Raw genomic sequence first — 7,308 nt, 5'->3', positions numbered from 1 at the left:
ACCCCCAAATCACCAAGTAATTGTTTCAACCACTTCAACTCACATGTAGCTGCCGCCATGGACCTGTATTCTGCTTCAGTGGAAATCCGAGAAACAGTTTGTTGCTTCTTTGTCTTCCAAGACACCGGTGAATTCCCAAGGAGAACAAACCATCCTATCAATGAACGTCTAGTCAAAGGGCAACTTGCCCAATCTGAGTCACACCACCCATGTAAACTTAGAGTACTATCAGAACGCAACAAAATACCTTGCCCAGGATTCTTCTTCAAATATCTAACCACACGAAGTGCTGCGTCCCAATGCTCTATTCTCTGTTGTTGCATAAACTGTGACAGCATATGCACCGAGTAAGTAAGATCGGGTCTGGTCATTGACAAATAAATCAGTCTACCAATTAGTCTTCTATACTTCTCCACATCATTGAACAAATCTCTCTTCGCCAAAGCAAGTCGATGATTAGTTTCCATTGGAAACTCTGCAGGTTTTGCTCCCAATAAACCTGTTTCCATGATAATATCCAATGCATATTTCCGCTGGCATATATAAAAACCTTTTTTACTGCGAGCTATCTCCAAGCCCAGAAAATAATTCAATTTTCCCAAATCTTTCATCTTGAAACATTGTCCCAAGTATGATTTAAATTTATTAATCTCCACTAGATTATTCCCTGCAACAATCAAATCATCTACATACACCAAAACATTAAGACGCATGTCTCCCTTGGTCATGGTAAAAAGAGAGTAGTCTGAGTATGCCTGCCGAAAACCGTATTTCTTCAAGGTTGTTGATAGTTTGGCAAACCAACAACGAGGAGCATGCTTTAAACCATATAATGATTTCTTCATTTTACACACCATATTAGGATTACCTTTGGAAAATCCAGGTGGTATCTTCATATACACCTCTTCTTCCAGGTCTCCATTAAGAAATGCATTATGCACATCCATATGATGTACTTCCCAATGTTTAACTGCTGCAACGGCTAGAAAAGTACGTACCGATGTCATTTTTGCTACTGGTGCAAATGTATCTTTGTAATCCAATCCTTCAACTTGATGATTTCCAAAGATAACCAATCTTTCTTTTAGCCGTACCAACTTCCCATTTTCATCATACTTTTCTGTGTAGATCCATTTACTCCCTAGGGCTTTCTTTCCCGACGGCAATTCTTGCAATTCCCATGTACCTTGTTCTTCCAATGCTCGGATTTATGCTTCCATTGCTTTCAGCCACCCTGGATGCTTCAAAGCTTCTTTGAAGTTGCGCGGTTCAGACCCAGCTGTGATAGCTGCAAGATATTGAACAACAAGGTGAGCATTCTGAAGTCATACCCATAGTCGATCTATCGGAGGTTCCAAAGAAGAGGGGTAGGCCGCCAAAGGTATCAACGTCAAGCGACAAAGAACAACAAGGTGATCATTCTGAAGCCATACCCATAGTCGATCTAGCGGAGGTTCCAAAGAAGAGGGGTAGGCCGCCAAACATATCAACGTCAAGCGACAAAAAACAACAAGGTGAGCATTCCGAAGCCATACCCATAGTCGATCTAGCGGAGGTTCCAAGGAAAAGGGGTAGGCCGCCAAAGGTATTAACGTCAAGCGACAAAGAACAACAAGGTAAGCATTCTGAAGCCATACCCATAGTCGATCTAGTGGAGGTTCCAAGGAAAAGGGGTAGGCCGCCAAAGGTATCACCATCAAGTGACAAAGAAAAACAAGGTGACGAGGCAAAGGTGGTGACAAATCCAAGTGATAGCAAAGTTGATGTAATTTTAATACGGACTCCCATCACATACCGAAGATGTTGCAAGTGTAGAGATTGCATAGGATGGTTTGGATATAATCAAGTTAGAAAAGGATAATATGGAGATGTATAAGGATTCTAGAACACGTAGGACAATTAGAAGTTATCATACCAAGATACAGTCTTACATAGACCAACTACCTGAGGTTATTCGCGAGTATATTGTATATACGGATGATGTCGGTGGAGATGGAAATTGTGGCTATCATGCTGTGACAGAACAATTAGGAATCTTTGACACGGCGGTTAGTAGAGGTATGACACCATGCCGATATGCTATAATGAGGATGGCCGAACAACTTGTGAAGAAGAGGATCTTTTATGAGCAATTGGTTGGTGAAGGCGAGGGGTTTGATCATATGCATGCTCAAGTATTAGGGCCCGAGCAAGAGATGAACTTTATTCCTTCCGAATATTGGATGAGAATTCCGCTTTGTGGGCATCTAGTGGAGGATACATTTAGATGTGTTGTTCATTATTTTACCCCCACCGAAGAAGTAACATTTACCCCAAACTGGCAAAAATGCGAAGGATCTCTTAAGAAGAGAAGAGTTGTTTTGGCGTTCGTGAACGGTAATCATTTCGTTATTCTAAAAGTCAAAGAAAATTGTCCATTGCCACCTATCTTTGGGATGATTAAAAACAAGGGTCTAGATCCCAATATCTGGAAGGGATGAATGGCATTGTATGAGGAGAATCACCAATTTTGGGATGCGTTGGCCTTATCAAAAAAACCTCTCCAAGAGGAGGAGATGAAACCGATTACGTGTGGAGGCGACGATGAGTAATTTAGATTTATGTGGTTCACTAGTACGCAACGTTTTTTTTTTTTGGAAGTCTTAATTGTAAACATTAAATAATATTTTGATGCCTATGCAGGCATAGTTGTGTTTTATAAATATGATGCAGGAACCTGAATGTCGGCGTAAATCTTTATTTTGAAACAATGCCGGTAATGCAGAAAAAACATCCAGAGAAATCAGTAAATTAGCCGGCATAGAAGTTGACATCATAACAGCGCCGGTTTTCTGTCAAAAACATATCAAAATAAGTTTAAAAACAAAATTACCTTAGTAGAGTGAAATTCCCTACAAATTGGTTGGTTTTAACCTTAGAGGCCCTTCTCATCTCCGTCATCAAATGTGCCATTACCACGGTGCCCCAAGAATACCCAAAGACAGATTCCAACGGATCCAAGTACTGAAGGTAGTTCGCACTAACCCTGTTTCCATTAGTGTCAGGGAATACCCTAGTGCCCAAGAGGTATAACAGGTATGCAGCGGCAGTATAACGAATTTGTTTAGGGTCCAATCCATCCTCCAAACTTATTTTCTTTGTGTTTTCAAACTCCTTCTTAAACAACGGCAACTTGATTGTTTTTGTTTTACAAGACGTGGATTGATAAAAGCTAGTCACAGAAGTTTTGTAGTCCCAACCAAACAACTTGTTAGTCAGAGCGTGCAACTTCGACCATTCTAGGTCCAGAGATTAAAATCCTTTTGCAATTGATTTGCCGATAACACTCAAGCCTAGAATGTTTTGAGCATCTTCAGGGATGAAGGTCATCTCCCCAAAAAGGAAGTGCATGGTATCAGTTTCACCATGATACATTTCGACGAAGCAATTGACAGTCACGGAATCAGGCTTCACATAATTCTCAACCAAAGCATATAGACCAGAATCCTTTACTATTTGTTGGACCTCTTCACGTTGCCCGGTCAATTTCCAATAATCCACGGCTTGGTTTCGGCAAACACGCACAACCTTCTTATGATCCTACAATTAGAGACAATACAATTAAGATATTTTACATAAATACACAACAATACATATGCACAAGATAAAAAATGCTTACATAGGTTTGATAGAAAGTACGAGCGCACGAGTGCTTGTAACCAAATAGTGTTTTCGGTTCCGGAGCTTCACCCCAAATTTTACCACGTTCAAGGTCAGGTATCATGTCATTAATATCAGGAAGTTGGAAACCTTTAACTTTTACTTTGTCGGTGCCCTTCTTACCATTGCCTTGTGTTGGTTGTTGACTTGGCCCACCAACTTCGCTTTGGCTTGCTAATTCACTTGTAGGAACCATATTATCTTCATCCTCACTTTCCTCTTCATCTTGCTCATCTTGATCATCGTGCTCACGGATTGCAAGTCGACTACGGTCACCACCACTCTCCCAAATTATCCCTCTTGTCTCAGCCTCCAAACGCTTTTTACGACCTTCATCTTTCCCTCGAGGAGGGAGAGATTGAGGAGTATCAAGACCGTCCTTTCTTCTTCTCTTAGTGACCGCATATTTAGTTTTTCTTTGTTAGCCTCCTTGGCTTTTGACCTATATCATAAAAGCACACGAAATGAATATGAGACAACTCACTTTCAGCATTGACTTACTGAAACAAAACACGCCGGTTGTCTGTTCCGGCATTGAACAATGACTATCGACAATGCCGGTAATCATATGTAATTCTCATGTATGTTTTAAGTCCACTACCGGCATGCTCGAAATAAATCAATTCCATGCCGTAACGTTGTGCCGGCATACAAATCAACCTAAAAATCAATGCCGTTATAGGTGACAAATTCTTAAGTTTTCCTGTATGTTTTAAATCCACTACCGGCATGCTCGAATTTTTACAAAAGAATGCCGGTACCCAAAACCGACATACAATGCAACCCAAAGTCTATGCCGGTACTGGTGACAAATTCATAAACTCTCTTGTATGTTTTAAAAACCACTGCCGGCATACACGAATAGTTATGAATGACTGCCGGTACCAAAAACCGGCATGGAATTCGACCCAAATTCTATGCCGGTATAGAAAATTCAGTTTCTGGTGAATCTGGGGACCGAAATCGGCATTGCATTCATCCTAGATTGAATGCCGGAACATAAAACCGACACTGTATTCATACATATTTCAGTGCCGGTACTCACTGAAACTCAACTGTTTCAGTTAGGGTTTGCGATTCTAACCTAAACCAGTTGTTATAAATCGATTTAAACACTCATAAAGTAGTTTAAAATCACTTACCTTCTCACATAAGCCATGCTTGCGAGAGGTTGATTGCCCGAATCCGCTGCTTCTTCGTATTCTTGTTGTTGAGCAATCAAAGCTATCCTTTCTTTCTGTTTTTGTTGAGTAATCGATTGTGACGATTGGGCATTTTTTTTCTTTCGTGGAGGCATTGTTTATGATTCGGGTAGGTTAATCGACGAAGAAATTTTTTAATCGACGAAGAACGAGGAAGATTTTTTTTTTTTGAAAAACCTAACCCTCGCCCTCAGTGCCGGAATTGATGTGAGAGAATGGGGGATATTTGATTTTGTTTTTGGATTTTAAGTTTTAGTAGAAAGGGTATTCTAGTCTTTTCATAATGTTTTTTAATTAAACAAAGGGTATTTTAGTATTTTCGGACCCAAAAAACACCCTTAGCACCCACCATGGGTTGGGGGAAGTAATCAATATCCCCAAATTCCTTTTTGTATCCCCAATTTCGCTTTTTTTTTTTGCCCCGACTATTTAATTTATTTATACTACTTATGTTACTGATAGATCATTTTTTAAAATACAGAAGCGCCTCCGATAAACAAAAATTATACTTCAAGAAAAAATTATAATAAATAGTCAAATGAATATCATTTAGTGAAAATGATGGGAATTATACCATAGCTTGACATTTTTCATTTTCTAACACTTCTTATATGTGTCAGCAACACTTTAGCCGACTTGGTACCGGCACATGTATAATCTCATCCATTTTTATTTATTTATTTATTTTATTTTTATTTATTTTTAGTAGGAAAGATGCTATTTATTTAGATTAAAAAACTACATAATAGTTTTATCCTGCTGAATTAGGGAAGAAACCCATTCAGGACCAGAGTTTAACCAATGAAAAGAAATTACTTGAATTCTTGCAAATTTAGCTAGTGAGTCTGCTAAGTGATTTGCATCTCTATGCACAAAATTGCAAGACCAGAAAATAAAATTACTAAGAATATCTAAAGCATCTTGTATCAGATTGTATGTAGTCCACTTTTCCCTTTGAGGGCTTCAATCACGTTCAAGCAGTCACCTTCTAGCTGTATTCTTGTGAACCCCTTCTGTTTTGCCCATAAGACTGCCCTTATGATGCACCTCCTCACAATCCATTGCAGTCATCTCATCCATCAAATCGTTTATTTCGTTATGAATTGGTAGTGACGGAAGCATGATTTAAAGTTTAGATGGGATAAAAATATAATATAGGCTTAATTTTAAATTTTCAATAGAGGGGTTCTGTTAGTTAATTTTCTTTGAAAAATTTACACGAAAAAAGTATATTTCGGGTCATATTTATAGATTTGGGGGGTGGCTGAGTGGTGTCGTCACTGTGAATTGGTTAACCGAGTAAACATTCAAACAATCTTTAGAATGGACATATCTATTGGTGATTTTTGTTAAAAAAAAATTCCTATGCACGCCAAAACATTGCCTCGCTATAACATTAGTAGCACCGAATGATGAAAGGAGTCCTTTCTATGTAAAAAATAAAAAAATCCTTCAATAAGTGTCCGATTATCGGAAAGTTTTGGTTGATTTTTTCCCGCAATTTTTTCAGAACTAGAAATTATTTCAAATTTTTGTGGTCCAAGTATTACGGTTGCAATCCATTAAAATTTATTCAAAAATTTGTTAGGTTTTGACATATATTATATCTGAAAGACATATATTTGAAAGAATCAGAAAGAATCAAATCTTGGAGAATTATTAAAAGAAAGTTGTTCAACATCTACGATTTTCACTACAAGTTACTGAAATTCACTATAACTTTTTCTTACCAAATCCTCACAGCATCACTCCCGTTTGGCTTTGAGTCCGTTATTTGACTCGGGTTTAGAATATTAATTGATTTGTTCAAAGTCATTGAAATATTTAAAAACACGTGGCGAAATAATTATTGGTGTCAAAAATTGAAATTTTTGTCTCCCATTCTTTCGGAAATGATTTTTTAATAATTTTTTCTCCCTTAGATCTTCCTAGGCAGCAAAACATTTTAATAATGGTACACTCTTGGTTGGAGTACATACTCTCCTCAGGTGCTGCCAGCCTGTGGGACCCACCAGGATATCCTGCGTTTTCTGATGCCACGGAACACTGTTAGTAGTGTTGAGGCTGTCGATAATTAACACCTGAAAAGTGAAAACAAAGAAGTAGAATTCATTCTACCGCAGCTGTATGCTCCAAGCAAACTAGGAATAAACACCAATAGGTAGATAATACATTCTGGGAATGAACAATTTAAATGAAATCAAGCTAGAGAAATAAACCACAACACTTGGTACCCTCTCTTAGTCTCATACTCTCTTAATTACCACACAACAGAACATGTGGATCCAGGAAGGATTGTTTTTCTTGTGTCTTGCTGATTTACGAGGAAACAAGCACATAACATAAGCGTAGCATGGTCACATATCAACTATATGCTACTCAATAAAATTCTTCCGAGGTACTAGAA

Source organism: Papaver somniferum, chromosome 5 (assembly GCF_003573695.1).
Source record: "Papaver somniferum cultivar HN1 chromosome 5, ASM357369v1, whole genome shotgun sequence".
Taxonomy (NCBI): Eukaryota; Viridiplantae; Streptophyta; class Magnoliopsida; order Ranunculales; family Papaveraceae; genus Papaver; species Papaver somniferum.
Note: the sequence above shows the minus strand (reverse complement) of the source record.